Consider the following 17,918-nt stretch of genomic DNA (forward strand, 5'->3'; position numbering starts at 1 on the left):
AGAAAAACAATGCAAATAGTTGTAGATGGGGAGGATAAATTCACATAAGCATTCTAAAAAAATTTAACTAACGGAACACAAGTAAGTAATGAAGTGAACACGATGGGAAATTCAGTTACCTATCACATGAGAAAACGGTTGCTGATTCCTACAGAAAGATGCTAAAAGGGAAAGACTTTACCATTAATTTGAAAACTGAGCTACCATTATCATACCATTTATGAATATGGGAAATATTCCTACTGCAGATTTTTGGGGAAAATAGTGTTGCATTTTACACTGAATAAGTCTGGCTTAAGAGCCATAATTTGACATGAATACCAAAAAACAGTAAGATTCACATTTAAAGTTGGCAACAAAATTCTATTTTTTAGGCAGACTGTTCCTTAAAGGATTTTGGATCAGAAAAGGATTCATATCTATACAAATGAACTATAAATGAAGCAACAATTCAAAGCACAAGGGGCTCAATGGACTTTGTAAAAAAGGTTTCCCTCTTCTAGACAGTTAACTATGTAAATTGCTTCTTTTAAGGAAAAGCTTACTACTTTTTTGTAACTAGAAATAAGTAGATGATCTACAGAACCTATAATATACCATACTTCCCCACCCTTACTATCGCTTATGTATTTGTAACATTCGGAGATATACATGTATGTGTATAAATATGTATATATGTGTACACACACATGCCATCCTTCCTCATTCTTAAAAATTTCAAAAGAAAAATGTACTTCCTCACCCATACTGAATCTTATTACAACGATGGTCAGAATGACAGCACAGTGGATAGGGTGTTTGCCTTGTATGAAGCTGACCTGGGTTCAATCCATGGCATCCCATGATTCTCCAAGCACGGGCAAGAGTTTAACTACAAAAATTGATGTAACTTAGTGTTCTTTTAGGATGCTCAATACGTGGTATTCTGTGATGTAGGAATAAAAAATAACTGAAGGACAAAAATGTTCAACTGCCCAAGACAAAACTGTGACTCAAGGCTTCAAGGACAGAGGCACTTTACCCATGGAGTTTTCTCTGTGCTATTATTAACCTTTTGTTCAAGCTCCACAAAATACAAGAAATGATCCTAGGCTCACAATCATTAAAACAATAAACACAGAGAGTTTGAAAACGTGTGCCAATTAATTAGAAGGTCTTCACTTCCTTCCAAGATTAAAAGTACCTTTGAGTTTCTATATGAGGAAAATCTTCAGTGGTATGACTATCGTAAGTCCATGCAGTAAACAACAACAACAACAACAACAAAAAAAAAAACACATCAGCTACAGGGGTGCTGAAACAAATACATGAAGGGTCCCGGGGACAGCTCAGTGACAGAGTGCTTGCCAGACCAGCGAGAGGCCAGAGAAGCTTCAGGTTCAATCCCTAGAACCACCCCCACAAGCCCAAGCGTGATCCCAGAGGCTCTGCTGTTTGGGATCTCCAACACAGGGTAACCAAGTATGTGCCAGCACCACAACCAAATGTGAAACCCCAAGGGAGTGCTAACCAAACTGCAAGAACCACAACTAAATGTGCATAACTCCCATTAGAGCAAAAATAAAAAGGGGAGGGATGAGGAACAGAAAAAAATGAAAATATAAATAAAATATATAATCTAGTGCATGAAACCTCAAATAGCTATGAAATTTATTAAAAGTTTTACTGTATTTTACTCTGACTAAATGTTTGCTTCCTTAATGCTTAATTATTCCCAATCTTTTATTTTTTAAACCAGAAACTGAAAACTACATGTTTAATCTTTAGAAAGATTTTATTCATCAACACATCGATGCCAGTGCTGCAATTTGTGTTTCTTGCTATCTGACAGCTTCATTAAACAAAGCCTACTTTCAATGAATATAAATTAAAATTTTGAAACTGTCAATAAGTAAATTAATTTTCAACTATATAGCAGTTTTTCTCTTGACCAACCAATTTAATAAACTATTGTATATATTCGGTGATACAGTCTAAAATGTGGCATTAAAATGCGAGCCACCGGTGGTTCATGCCAGCAACAATGTGGTATTTTTCAATCCATAGACTTAAGGTATCTCTTACAGTTATTTGATATATGTTCACTTCATCAATGTAAGGAAATCATCATAATCCCAAGAGCATACTAAGAGATGAAGTTCCTCAAACTTGGTAGAACACATAAAAAGCAACCTTATTTTTTATTGCTTTTGTGGTGCTCAGATCTTATTACTGGCTCTGTGCTCAGCGATCACTCCCCTAGCCGTGCTTGGGGACCGTACGTGATGCCTGTAGCAACGTAGGTGGGCTTTGTGCAAGACAAGAGCCTTAATTATCAAGGCAAGAGCCTTACTATCTCTCTCTAGCCCCTTTTTCAATATTGTGTTTGTGAAAGTACAGTCTCAATATGTTAAGTGATAAATCTTCAAAATCTCAAGTTTTCTTTAATAGAAATATAAATATCCAAATTTCCTAGTTAGAACTTCATTTCCTGATCTTGTATATTAAATGTCTAGGTAACATAAGTTAAACAGGTTTCTGTTCTATTTTTATATTTTAAACTAGTAATAGGATATTAGAAATACAAAGAATTAACAGTCTAATGGTTATGAAGGTAAGCACTGCTTAAATACCAAATTTTTACTATGAATATTTTTTAGATTTGGAAACCATGAATCTGGTTTATAATGTTCAGAACTTTATTTTTGCTTAAGGTAGAAGCACACGAAGTAGTGTATTTTTCATCATTAAAAATTTATCTTTTTAAAAATAAAAGTAAACTTCATGTGGGCTAGAGAAAAAGAACAAGTAGTAGGATGCTTGCTCTGCATATAGGCAGCTCGGGTTCAATTCCTCCAGGCACCATACACAGTTCTCTGATTCCTGCCAGGAAAGATCTCCGAGTAAGCCCCGAATCACCGCCAGTATGGCCTAAATACCCCTCACCACCCAAAATAATTAAGTCACAGTCAAGAGTTAAAAATATACACAGCTGGGGGTAAAAAAAAAATACACACACACAGTTATCACTACTATTAAGAATACATCAACAATCAACAAGGGCTTGGAGCAATAGTAAAGCGGGTAGGAAACTTTGCACACAGCTGACCCAGTTTGGGTTCAATCCCTTGCATCCATCCCATAGGGTCCCTTGAGCCCTGCCAGGAGTAGTCCCCAAGAGTAGAGCCAGGAGTAAATCCTGAGCAACGCTGGGTGTGACTCAAAAACAAAAAGAAACACTGTATCAATAGTAGTACCTCATATTAAGAGGGCACAAAAGGTAGATTGGAGCAATAGTACAGATGGTAGGGTATTTGCCTTGTGCACAGTTACCTGGATTCAATCCCTGGCACCCCATATGGTCTCTCATGCCCCACCAGGAGTGATCCCTGAGCACAGAGCCAGGAAGAAAACCTGAGCACTGCCAGATGTGCCCCCTTCCCCGAAAAAGGCAGAAAATAATAAGGCCATAGATGGATTATATATTCCTCCTCCTCTCAAAGTCTATCAATATTCACATAAGTCAAAGAGGTGAAAGACTATTAGAAGCTAGCCCTCAAATCAACATCCATATTTCAACTATCATTAAAACATTCCTTAGAAACGGTAGTAGACACCACAGTTGGGAAGCGATGGTGTAGTTATACTAGTTAAAATAAGGTAAAGGTAAAGGCCCTCCCGTTGTTCGTCGATTTGCTCGAGCGGGCCCAGTAACGTCTCCATTGGAGACTTTGTTGTTACTGTGTCTGGCATATCGAATACGTCACGGGGAGCTTACCAGGCTCTGCCATGCGGGCGAGATACTCTCGGTAGCTTGCCGGGCTCTCTGAGAGGGGCGGAGGAATCGAACTTGGGTTGGCCATGTTGGCTGCGTGCAAGGCAAACGCCCTACCACTGTGCTATTGCTCCATCTCAACAAAACTCTAAGACCCTAGGGTCAGAGCAGCACCCTCAGGCTCTAGCAACTGAACTGTCCAGATGACTGAGCATCACAGTGAGTGCTCCCTAGGCCCTTAGGCACTGCTTGGGAAGCTGGGAAGCACCCAGCCCCCCAACCCCTAGAATAAAAAAAAAATTGGGGGGGGGGGGGTTGGAGCCACACCTGGCAGTCCGCAGGGTTTACTCCTGGCTCTGCATTCAGGAGTCATTCCTGGTGGGTGGGGGGAACATATGTGGTACTGGGGATCAAATCCAGGTTAGGCAAGTGCAAGTGAAGCAGCCTACCTGCTGCATGATCTTTCTGGCCTCAGAATAAAATATTTTTTAAAAGGAAAAAATCAGTAGAAATATGGTATTTTAACATCTCTTTCATAATGAAAATGAGAAAGTGAAAGGTCTCACCCAAATGTTTCCAGTGGGAACTGGTGAAATATTTTTTTAAATTATGTATTTTACCACAGAATTGGGACTCCGCAACAGGCTGTTTTCACTCGGAGCAACCCAGAGTGGGATGGGCGAGAGCCCTCCCTGCCCCAAGGGACCCAGCCCTGGCAGCCGACCTCTACTACCCAACTGCCGCCACACTCCAGGCCACTTTCCAGACCGCGCGGACACACCATAAGACACTTCCTACCCGTTTTCCATAATTACCACACCATGTTTGATGGAGTTCAGACAGTAGGCAACAAATCACAGAAAGAAGTGTATACATATATATACCTCTAAGATTGCCCAGCAAGCTACCGAGAGTATCCCGCCCGCATGGGCAGAGCCTGGCAAGCTCCCCGTGGTGTATTCGATATGCCAAAACTAGTAACTGTAACAGGTCTCATTCCCCTGACCCTGAAAGAGCCTCCTATCCTTGGGAAAGACAAGTAAGGAGAGGCTGCTAAAATCTCAGGGCTGGGACAAATAGAAACACTACTGGCGCCTGCTCAAGTAAATCGACAAACAACAGGATGACAGTGATACAGTGATCACAGAATCACAATCTTATCTCAAAATATGGTTTGCTATATACTACATTGTGTTTTATATAGAAAAAAGAATGACTTGAGGATGAGCATATGGAACAAGATATTCTCTCATACAGACATAATTCTAAGGTCTCAAGTTAGTCTCCTAAGGAAAAACTAACTTTATTGCCAAAGTAAATAAATGGCTGTTATACCGCTTTCAAATCATCTATCACATACACATGCCTGGAAGTCATATGCTAAATTATTTCTGAATACGTTTTATTTTATTTATTTCGGGGGGGGGGGTGTTGGTGGCACACCGGTTCAAGAATGATTCCTAGAAGTGGACCATACGTGGTGTGAAGGATACAACTGTCAGCTGCCTGAAAAGCAAATGCCTTACTTACCTCCACTACTGTTTTCTGGTCCTCTGAATGAACTTTAACAACACAGTTACCATACCATAAATGCGTACCAAGTTCTTGACACTTTTGGTTTTGTTTTTGGGGGGGTTTAGAGGTCCGCACCCAGCAGCCCTGGCTTAGTCCTGGCTCTGTGCCCAGGGAACTCCTGGCTCTGTGCCAAGGGAACTCCTGGCAGGGCTGAGGAGACCACAGGTGGTACTGGGATCGAACATCCTACCACTGTGTTACCTCTCCAGTCCAAGTTCTCAACACTTCTAAGCACTAAATATATATATGTGTGTATATATATATATATAGTTTGAACATTTACAATAAAATTATGAGTTTAATACACTTAAAGATAAGGAAACTGGGAAACAAGAAGTTATATAATTTGCCCAAGGTAACCAACCAGTGATAATCTGTTTCCTAACAACTACCCTAAAATACTGATTATGAAATTCAGACATGCAATAAGATACTAAGGAAACAGCAGCTCAGTAAATTTTGCTATAAAACACTTTAATTTCAAGAGTTACTGACATGGAAATGTCATTAAGAATTTTAGTAACATTAAAAATGTTATGGCGGGGGTGGATGGGATGAAGCAATAGTACAAAGGGAAGGCTGCTTGTCTTGCATGTGGCTGAACCAGGTTCAACTGTTGACACCCAGGAGTAACTGCTGAGTACAGATCCAGGAGTAACCTCCAGCACCACAGGAAGTGGCAAAAAAATTAAATAAAAATGTTGGGGCTGGAGTGATAGTACAGCAGGTAGTATCAGCATTTGCCTTGCACATGGCTAACCCAGATTTGATCCCCAGCATCCCGTGTGGTCCCCTGAGCACTGCCAGGAGTAATTCCTGAGTGAAGAGCCAGGAGTAACCCCTGTGGATCGCCGGGTGTGACTCAAAAGTCCAAAAAAAAAGAAAACAGTTATGGGGCTGAAAGAGAGTACAGGAGCTAAGCATTTGATCCCTACCATGGCATTTGGTCCCCCAAGCACAGCCAGGAATGATCCCTGAGCACAGAGCTAAGAGTGAGCTCTCAGCACCACCAGTTGTGTTTCCATCCCACCCAAGTAAAAAGCAAGTTAAAAAAAAAAAAAACGCAAAACACCATTATGAAACTCATAATTTGGTAGGACAGAAATCCTAAATTTTATCATTCAGAAAGTAACTCTCACATATCACTTATCATAATTGATCTAATGTGCAAATTATGTATGTCACTGTCACTGTCCTCCCGTTGTTCATCGATTTGCTCGAGCGGGCCCAGTAACGTCTCCATTGTGAGACTTGTTGTCACTGTGTTTTGGCATATCAAATACAACACGGGGAGCTTGCCAGGCAAGCAAATTATGCAAATTATGTAAAATTGCCTAATATATTGGAAGGATTGGGGTTACCAGACTATCAAAAATTTCAGGACTTTTTAAGAAACAAAGTCAGCAAAGTGACAGAAAATACCGTTAAGAGGATAAAGATCACTCACAGACAACTGGACTGAGATGGTTAAATGAAAACGAGAAATAACGTAACTTTTTCCACTAACAATTCCCAATTAAGTAAACCTACTGTCGTTAATCACCACTCCAGAGTTGCTTACACTATGACAAAATTGGTGCATTCAGGTTCTGATTAACACTATAAAATTGCTCAGCGCAATGCTTTTGGAAGGCAAAATTTGGTTCATAAACGTAATGACATTTACATCTTTTGACCCAATCTCATTTGATTGAAATTCTATAGAAACTGGGGCTGGAAAAATAGGCAGGGCACTTGCCTGGCATGCAGCAAACCCAGATTCAATCCCTGGCACCACAGCGGGCCCACTGAGCTATGCCAGAAATGATCCCTGAGCAAAGTCAGGCATATGCCCAGGAGTTAGGTGAGATCTAAAACGAAAAAAAAAAACCTATAATTTTAAGAAAAAAGATATATGCACAGCAATGCTAAATTCAGTGTTAAAATGGGCAAAAACTGAAGAGTTGTGGGCCTCATCCAAAAGAACAAAAGCAATCGAAGCTGGCACAGATGTGGCGAGAAAGGGACCCTCCTTCACTGCTGGTGGGAATGCCAACTGGTTCAGCCCTTCTGGAAAACAGTATGGACGATTCTCAGAAAATTAGAATCGAGCTCCCATTTGACCCAGCAATACTACTCCTGGGAATATATCCCAAAGAGGCAAAAAAGTATTGCAGCACTCTTTACAAGAGCCAGAATCTGGAAAACACCTGAGTGCCCAAGAACAGATGACTGGTTAAAGAAACTTTGGTACATCTACACAATGGAGTACTATGTAGCTGTTAGAAAAGATGAAGTCATGAAATTTACATACAAGTGGTACTACATGGAAATATCATGTTAAGCGAAATGACTCAGAAAGAGAGGGACAGACATAGAAAGACTGCATTCATCTGGGAAACATAAAGTAACAAAATAGGAGACAAATACCCAAGAGTGGCTGAGATTAGTGCCAGGAGCTTTGCTCCATGGCTTGGAGGCCAGCCATACATGTTAGGGGAAAATGGAGCTCAGATAGAGAAGGGAGCACAACTGGGCGTGCCCCACCCCCAACCTCTAAAAGAAATCCATATGGGTCCTTTACAGTTCATTTCATAAAAGACTCAGCCCAAGCCTTGCCATCAGACATTTTTGTGTCTCTAACTTTGTCCTGGATGAGTGAGCTGGTCAAGAATGCGGACGGATACTGGGACCCATGGTGGTGGAAAATGGGCACTGGTGGAGGGATGGGTACTGGATCACTGTATAACTGAAACCCAAGCACAAACATTTGTAAGTCTACAACTGTACCTCATGGTGTTTCATTAATAAAAATTAGAAAAAAAAAGAATAAAATAAGGCTGGGAAGCTGCTCAAGAGGGAGAGTACTGGACTAGCATATACAAGATACGAGTTCCCCTGAGCACCAAATGCCAGCCCTCCATCACTCCTAGGTATAGCCCAGAGACTGTCAGGTGTGGCCGCTATAAAATAAAGAAAAATATAAAAATCTGTATTATAAGTCAGTAAAAACTGTAATTACATATACAAATTAAAAAAAATAGGTATTTGTTAGAAGGGTAAAAGGCGGAGTTAATCTCTTATAAAACTCTCCTATCAAGTGTTCAATAAATAAAAAATATACCCGACCAAACATTTGAGAGAAAAATTATGAAGCTAAAGGAGAAAAGCTATAAAATTGCAATGGCAAAACTTTAGCTTTTTATGACAGCTAGTGAGTGTTCCCAAGCTGACATTCCCTACGAAACTATTGAGAATGTTTGTGGTGACATGCTATTTCTACTGTTAAAGAAAAATTTTTATTCCTTGGTATTTAAACTGAAAAAAGAGGTTCAGTCTGATTAAGATACAGAATATGTAATATATAAGTGTGTGTGTGAAGAGGCCTACCATTTTATTTACACCCTTTTATTTTTGTGCCTGAAAACTGTTTTTAACTGCTGTGGGAACCAATATGAGAAGGTTGCCAGTCAGAAGTCACAGGCAACTCTATTGGGAGTGCTCGGGGCCACTGGTACCAGGGATCTAACCCAGCACTGGTAACAAGGAACATGTGGCTCTAACATTTGAGCCACATTACCAGTCTGCAAAACATAACTTTAATCACTGATAAATACCAAAAATAAAAATATCACTAAATATATTTTTTAATGTAGGGCCTGGAGGGGCTGGAGCGATAGCACAGCAGTAGGGCATTGGCCTTGCGTGCAGCAGGCCAGGCCGAGCAGGGTTCGATTCCTCCGCCCCTCTCAGAGAGCCCAGCAGGCTACCGAGAGTATCTCGCCCGCACGGCAAAGCCTGTGTTTGGCATATCGAATACTCCCTGTGATGTATTCAATATGCCAAACACAGTAACAACAAGTCTCACGATGGAGACGTTACTGAGCCTGCTCAAGCAAACTGATGAACAACAGGAGGACAGTATTACAGTGCAGGGGCTGGAGAGCAGCGGGTAGGGCACTTGCCTTGCATGTGGCCAACCTCGAAGGGATCCTGACACTCCAAATGGTCCTCCAGGCCTAACGGGGGTGATCCCTTAAAGACACAGCCAGGGGTAAGCCCTGAGCACTGCTGATTTGATCCAAAAATCAAAAAGGGATTTACCAGTTTCAGGATTATTCAAACTAAGTGAAACTATATATTATATAGTATATGCACATAATTATATATTGTAATGTAATATAAGTAAAGTGATTTCATTCCTGTTGGTCTAAAGAGCCACAAACTTCCTTATATTTTATGAAGCTATACCTTACTCCTAAAATTTTTGAACAGGGCTGGAGTGGTAGCAGAGCAGGTAGGGTGTTTGCCTTGCACACGGCCGACCCAGGTTCGATTCCCAGCATCCCATATGGTCCCCTGAGTATTGCCAGGAGTAATTCCTGAGTGAATGAGCCAGGAGAAACCCCTGTGCATTCACCAGGTGTGACTCAAAAAGCAACACAACAACAACAACAACAACAACAAAAAAACAGCTTTGAACCTTAAGTTTAAGAAACAAAGCAAAATGTTTTGTGGGATTCCCTTTCCTGAGATATGAAAAGAAGATCACTACTATTACTACCCAGTCATAAAGATTACGTTAAGAAAACTTATACCAAAAAAAAATACCATATTTTAAATAATTTCTTAGCCTCAATGAGTACTTGTATGGATAAACACAGAAAACAGCTGATTATAATAATATATTTTATCATATGCTTTACAGGATAGTATAACTAACTTTTTTTTTATTTATGAGTACCATTATATTGTTATTAATCCGGTTTTAAACAAGAGAAGTCCTGGTGAACATTTAGCTCTAAATAGGGAAACTTAAATTACTTTATCTTTTCTAAGGACATTATAATAATAAATATCAATTTAAAAAAATGCCAGCTTGCAGACAATGTTCATACTGGAAGAAAAAGTGAAAAAAAAATCAGTGGAAATAATATGTAATTAAGCCTATTTTCCTGGTCTAACATGATTTACAATTTAATCTACTATCAAGGAACAAATTATTGTTAACTTTTCCAAAATAGAAAATTTGGGCAGACTGAAAAATAAACACCCTGATTTCTTGAGTTAACGTTCATTTTAAATGTTCTATGTACAGCATATAATTTTTGATATGATTTCCATGTAGATTCCAAATCCTGAGTACCAATAATAAAAAGCAACCTTCCAAATTATTTGTAAAAGAGATGCCATAATCATTTCTGCGACTATCTTGTTTTAAAAGTAGGAAACAGCTTACTTGAAGTATTGGCAGAAATTTAGAGAGAGCTGGAAATAGTAAAGGCAGTCAGGTTACAAGCTTGACCAGCACTGAGGTTGTTAAGGTCCCTCAAAGTGGATACAAAAGAAAAATAAAAGTAGGAGACAAATACTTTGAGTAAAATACAAAATGTAGGAATTGTTAAATTACATACCTAACAGATAATATATTATGTAAAATATGAAATAAAGTTTTTGAGAACTGTTTTAAAAACAATTTCCATGTACACTGGGGGGGGGGGGGGGAACAGGTGCTGAAACATTGTATGACTGAAACCCAATTGTGAACAACTTTGTAACTGTGTATCTCTTGGAGATTCAATAAAAAAAAAAAAATTTCCAGCCAGAGATTTCCACCTGTGAGATCCTGGATTTAATCCCCAGCAAGGGGTGGGGTGTAGATTTCAGGAAAAGTTACCAAAGCTACATAAAGCATTGTGCACCTCAAAACAAGCACCAGAACTTTCCTTTAATTTCCTTACTAATAATTAAAATACAAAACGCCTGGGGCCTCCTGGGGCCTAAGATTAAGTTCAGTAGTAGCTAACTCTTGAGTGTGAAACCCTGGGTTAGATGGTTGGTACCTCTAAACACATTTCCCCTGCAAATAAAAGCTTAAATTACAATACCAGGTTTTTTTGTTCTTTTTTTTTTTCTTTTTGGGTAACACCCGGCGATGCTCAGGGGTTATTTCTGGCTCTGGACTCAGGAATTACTCCTGGCAGAGCTCGGGGGACCATATGGGATGCTGGGAATCGAACCAGGGTCCACTGTGAGCAGAGCAAAGGCCCTACCCCCTGTGCTATTGCTCCAGCCCCACAATATCGGGTTTTAAATAACTAAATTTAATGGCAATAGCATTGGCTCAGTGGCAAACTGAATGTCTTAGGAAAGCACACACATCAGCATAAAACTTGTAAGATCTTTACATCTGAAGACCAGGACTCTTCTTTATTACTTAACTGCTTAATTGTCCTTAGTTGTTTCTTTTTGCAAGTGTGGGACCAAATTCAGTCTCATACACGCAAGGAATGGGCTCTACCATTCAGCCACCTCCCAGACTTTTGTTTCTTGGGCTGCGGGGGAGGGAGGCGCACTGATAACCAATACACTTTACAGGAAATGTTCCTGCAGTTCTGAAGAAAAGAGTCCTCAAACCAGTGTCCCAAATTTAAATACGAGATATTACTACTACAGAATGTCTCACTCAGGGTCCTTAATCGCAGGCCTAACACTTCAACACACGTCTCATCTTCCTCTAGGACTGAAGACACAACTATAAACGCCACTACTGACAGTGCCCATGGTTATGAATTTCTCCAAGTAGGTCAACATATGCGCTCAGAACTGTCTGCTCTGGCTTTATATATATGTATGTGTGTGTGTGTTATACACACACACACACATCCACTTAAATTTAATGCACTTCTACTGTCTTTCCTCTTTTTAAAGTTCCTAAGAAATTATCACTTTCACATAATAATTTAAGGACTGGTCAATCGGCCTGAAAAAGTCCATCAGGAGTAATAAACCCTTTCACTCCAGCATATTCTAGCGTCGGTTCTAAGAAACTGAGACCAGACACAGACACAGACACACACACACACACACACACACACACACACACACGACCCTGCTCCCCAGAACATTAATGGAAGAAGGTACGGCCTATTTCCCTACAGCTCTGCAGTGCATCCGCGGAGGTAAAAATTTAAAAAATAAAATATTTAAAAAAAAAGGTGTGTATGTGTGTGGGGGCGGGGAGGGTGATGCCAGAATCAATGCACCCACACCTCGGCCCCGCCCAGCGGAGGGAAGCGGGGTGCGGGGGGCGGGGGGAGTGGACGGAGTGCGAGGGGACAGAAAGGACAGAGGAGACCGAGGCTTCCCGCTCCCGGGTTCCCCCAGACCGTGCGGCAGCGCAGGTTTCGCCGCAGCCAGGGACTCTGACCCTATTTTCGGCCGCGCCTCCTCGCCATCACATCACCCGCAAGCCCCCGAGCCGGGAAACCTGCTCAATCCCTGGACCCCCCGGGGTGGTCTCCCCACCCCACCCCACCCGACCGACCGACCGGGGGCCCCGGAAACCTCGGGGCACCTCCGAGGAAGGGGGAAGGCAAGCCGGGGGAGGGGTCAAAGAGGCGCCCGTTATTCCTTTTCTCCTCCGTTAAGAAAGCGCGCCGAGCGGGGAGGGGCCGGAACAACGAGGGCCAGACTTGACCTAGCGGGCCGGCCCCGCCGCCCCGGCAGCCCCAGACGAGGCCGCGCCGGGCACTGAAGGTGGCAGCAGAGCCGGCCCGAGCTAGGAACCGAGGCAGCAGCGCCGGAGGTGATGGGAAGCGGGGAGGGGGGGTGGGGACTAGGATGTGCGACGTCGCCATGTTAAGAAGCCTTCTTTCTCCGTATCCCTCGGTCTCCAGTCCTGCGGCCCTCTCCTCATCACTACTCACCTTTCCCGGTCACTAATTCATGCTCCTGGCAGTCGCCGGGCGAGCCCAAGCTCAGCCGTGTTTACAAACTACCCCTGGAGGAAAGGGCTGAACCGTACTTTAAAGACCATGGGCTCCCACAGGCTTCCGTCCTCTCTCGCGAGATCCGACTGACAACCCTTGTCCCCGCCCTTCCTCCCGGCATGCCCCCTTTCGTCTTGGGCCCCGCCCCTCTATGCACACGCCCCCTCCTGCCCGCCTCCGGAAGGAGCGCCTCCGGGTCAAGAGATTCCGCACCCTTAAAGGAAGAGGGGGGCGGGACTTGGGGGAGGGCGGGGTGAAGGAGGCGGGAACCGGGGAACACTCTGACTCCGGTGATTGGTTCAGGAGCTCGAAGGGCGGGAGGCTGTTCCCAGAGGGGGCGGGACCACGGGGGGGGCACCTAAAGGAAGTTGCGGAAGTCTGTGATTGGCAGCCGCCTGGAGGCGGGTACAGGTGTGGGGCGCTGGAGCTGGTGGACGTTGTGTCACTCCGGGGGGTGGTAATTGACCGAGTGTCTTGGATGGGAAATAAATTGAAAAGGCTCCCAATGCTTGTATGAAGAGAGTAAGCGCCATGCACTGTCCGAGCCCAGCCCTGGCCGATGTTTCCTTTGATCTCACTTCCAGGGTATAAGAATAGAGCGCTCCCCCTTCTGGCTATTCTTAAAGCTGAGGTTTGCAAGAGGCGGAGTTCGCAGGTCTGGACACGTCAAGCTGGAAATGAAGATCGGTCAGTCTAGATTAGATAGATAGGTAGGTAGGTAAGTAGATAGATAGGTAGATATAGATAGATAGATAGATAGATAGATAGATAGATAGATAGATAATCGGTCAGGATAGATAGATAGATAGATAGATAGATAGATAGATAGATAGATAGATAATCAGTCAGGATAGATAGATAGATAGATAGATAGATAGATAGATAGATAGATAGATAGATAGATGATAGATAGATAATCGGTCAGGATAGATAGAACATTTAGATGAAACGTTTAGATAGAAAATGGATAGATAGAACGTTTAGATGAAACATCTGAATGGGCTCTTCGAATTTAAGCTCATACTAGAACTGAGTACTCCTATGTGCTTTTTGCAGTGTATAATAGCAAGTAAGGATATACGCTGCCTTCACAATATCACTATGATATGAAACAGTGCAGCAATCTGTTTGGTAGGGGGGGAAATCGTCTATATTATGATGTAGTCAGGTTTTTAAAATCAATTTTCTTTAGTAAGTTATAGACAAAAATATATCCAATTTTGGAGGGGGGCCTCCAGGGGCAGATGTGGGCCTGAGGGTGGGGTTATAAAGGTCTGCTCAGCCCACTAGGCAGTGGAACTCTGGGCCTTTCAGGGACACACTCCGCTGGCCGGGATAAGGTACTGTGGATTAAACCCACAGTCTCACACAGGCTAGGAATGTGTGCCATCTATTTGAGCTATATCGCCTTCTCAATATATTCATTTTAATTATTTCAGATCTTTGAAACATCAACTCATTTAACATATTTTTGAGATGACATTAATTTTTAACAGACTGCCTTTGTTTTAGGGGTGCAGTTTCACACCTCATAAATATATTACCATACCTACCACCAGAGTCAGTCCATTGGACATTCTTGCTGAGTCCACTTTTTTTTCCTTTTTTTTTTTAAATATAAGAGTACTGCTACTTGTTCAGCCATTGATTAAACTGATTGAGTTGGGCATGAACTCCACATTACTTTTTTTATTTAGAATGTTAATTTTATTTTATTATTGTTTGACGATGATGATGATGATGATGACGTTTTAATCACCATAATATACAGTTACAAAGCTTTCCTGTTTGAGTTTCAGTCATACTATGATTGATCACCCAACCCTCCACCAGTGCCCATCTTCCACCACTAAGGTTCCCAGTATCCCCCCATCCCACCCCTCCCCCTGCCTCTGTGGTAGACAGTCTGCCCCATACTCTCTTTTGTATTGCTTGTTACAAATAGCATAAGATGTCACATGGCCACAAGAGTGGCTGCATGCTCCTGAAATTCTAAAATTTTAGATAATTAGGTTCTGGAGAAATCTCTGCAACGAGCTGCTGTGCTCAGCTCAGAGATTCTTTTGTGTGTCTCTGAATTATGGCTGTTAAGGAGCTTAAGTAGCGGCTGGAGGCAGCTTGTAGTCATGACCTCTAGGGTCCCATGGGGACCAGGGGATGAGAGGGACTGGCCCATCTCCTGTCCCTTGAGGCCTGGAGTTTGCTGTCACTGAACCCATGTACCTGCACTTCTCATTGAATTGTGGAAGTTTAGGGGGCAGGTAAAGGGATGACGCCTTCCCCCATCTGAGGCACCCCAGTGAAGTCCGCTGGGCTTAAAGTCCAGAGGCATCTCTGCAGCAAGTTGCTCAGTTTGGAGGTTCTTTTGTGTGTCTCTGGATCGTGTCTGTTGTTTCCATCTTTTCCAGAGAAGTAAACTATTAGCATATGCCCTGATGGGTGTGCCTGCTTGCCTGTTGAGCGCCGCTGGCCCTAACTGCGGCTTTTGATCTCTTTTGAGATTTATGGGTTTCTGAAATAAGGCCGATGAATGAGCTCGTATAGATGAACCAGAGGTGGTTTGTGGTGTGGCTCCCACATACCTAACTTTTGGCTGTTTAATTTCTTCGTAAACTTGGCCCCTAGCTGTTGGGGTCCGGCCAAAGGCACAGAGACAATTTTGGGGTATCAGGAAGTCTAAAGTCACCATCAGGCTACTGATGCACTCGCCCCGCAGGTACAGCTTGACCTGCTGGCAGCACCATACCCCCAGTGAGTCCACTTCTTGTCTCCCTCTCTTGTAATCTCAAGTTCTGCAGTTTTGGTGTCACAAGTCTATTCCTTTGTCTTGTTTTCTGTATCCCACATATGAGTGAGATCATCTAATCTCATTTTGATTGTATTTCCCCTTCTGGTTTTATTTTACTTAGTATGATCGCCTCTCCATTTCCTCCAATCATGTTGTCGCTAAAAAGCAAAATTTTCGTTCACCTATACCTAAAAGGGCTGGAGCAATAGCATAGCAGGTAGGGCGTTTATCTTGCACGCAGCTGACCCTGGTTTAATTTCTCTGCCCCCCTCAGGGAACCTGGCAAGCTACTGAGAGTATTCGGCCCGCACAGCAAAACCTGACAAGCTACCTGTGACATATTCGATATGCCAAAAACAGTAACAAGTCTCACAATGGAGACGTTACTGGTGCTCGCTCGAGCAAATCGATGAACAACAGGAGGACAGTGCTACAGTGCTATACCTAAATAGACTTTCATACCTAAATAGACTTTCTTTGTGTATATATACTCCGCCTCTTCTTAATCCACTCAGCTGTCATTGGGCACTTGGCTTATTTCAGTAGCTTAAATATTAATGTGTATTATCTCTGCAAATTCAGGTTTTTGTGTCCTAAAGATAGAAACCTAAGAGGGAAACTGCAGGCAGACATGGTAGATTTGTTTTAGCAATATCTTAGAGTGCACCAAGGGACAACAAATTAGAATATATCATAAAAGAGGCACTTTTTTGATAATGAAATATTACTGCTTAATAGGAAACTGTAATGGCAAAGGAAATTCTGTTAAAGCTCCAAAAGTTGCTGCTTAGAAGGGGAAGGAGTATTTGTTGATTTCACATTTTTGTCATTTATGGGACCATATTTTCCATTCAGAAATTAACACAAAATGGGGCCAAAATGATAGTACAGCCTGTAAGATTTTTGCCTTACATGCAGCTGACCAGGGTTTGATCTTTGTCATCCCATGTTGTCTCCTGAGTCCACCAGGAGTGAGCCCTGAGCACTGCTGAGTGTGGCCCAAAAAACAAAATAAGTAAATAAATATAAATAGATACAGAATACAGTGCTGAAAGTATATCTTCTTAATATTTTTATGGTTCTTTATTTTAATGTTAAGTATAGTGATTCCTTAATATACTCTGATACAAGTTGAAAATGTGGTTATGGTTCCCTGTGAATTTACATGAACTATTTTTAGAAATCACAGTGTCTTCCAGGCAGATGACCAGTACGCACATGAAAAAGTGTTCAGCATCACTTATCATTAGGGAAAACCATATCAAGATGATAATAAGATGCCCTCTCACACCAGTGAGAATGGCACATATCTATGTGTTGATGGGTATAAAAGGAAACCTCATCCACTGCTGGTGGGAATGTTGTTTGGTTCAATCCCTGAAGAAAAGGTCTCAATAATCTTAGAATTGAACTGCCAGGGCTGGAGCGATAGTAGAGAGGGTAGGACATTTGCCTTGCACACGACAAACCAGGGTTCAATCCCTGGTATCCCATATGGTCCCACAAGCACTGCCAGGAGTAATTCCTGAGTGCAGAGCCAGGAGTAACCCCTGAGCATTGCTGGGTGTGACCCAAGCGATAGCACAGCGGGTAGGGCGTTCGCCTTACAAGCGGCCAACATGGCCGACCCGAGTTCGATTCCTCTGCCCCTCTCGGAGAGCCCGGCAAGCTACCGAGAGTATTGGATATGCCAGACACAGTAACAACAAAGTCTCCAATGGAGACGTTACTGGGCCCGCTCGAGCAAAAAAAAAAAAAAAAGAATTGAACTGCCATATGACTCAGCACTCAGCAATTCTACTTTGGGGCATCTATTCACTTGGTCACTTGATCACTTGACTTCCCGTTAATAGTTGATTTGCTCAAGCGGGCACCAGTAATGTCTCCATTTGTCCCTGTCACATGTTAGTGTAGCCCAATGGCGTCTGTTTGTTCTAGGAACACAAAGAGTCTCAAACCGATCATTCAGGGTCTTGACGAAGAAGTCTGACTATCTGGTAGGTGGGCAGCCATGCGGTCTTTTGATGTCCCATGGAATCCAGTCAGTAAC

The 17,918-nt window shown here is 42.5% G+C and overlaps 1 protein-coding gene across 1 annotated transcript in view; it reads right to left on the reverse strand.

Moving 5' to 3' along the window:
• ATF2 (activating transcription factor 2) overlaps positions 1-13,176 on the reverse strand; it is a 76,386-nt gene extending 63,210 nt beyond the window's left edge. The window contains exon 1 of the mRNA XM_056110222.1: positions 13,018-13,176. The gene's annotated coding sequence lies outside the window, so the exon portion shown is untranslated. The remainder of the gene's footprint in view (positions 1-13,017) is intronic.
• Positions 13,177-17,918: the final 4,742 nt, after the last annotated feature.

The sequence above is a fragment of the Sorex fumeus genome, unplaced genomic scaffold (genome assembly GCF_029834395.1).
Source record: "Sorex fumeus unplaced genomic scaffold, SorFum_2.1 ptg000009l, whole genome shotgun sequence".
NCBI classification, from domain to species: Eukaryota; Metazoa; Chordata; class Mammalia; order Eulipotyphla; family Soricidae; genus Sorex; species Sorex fumeus.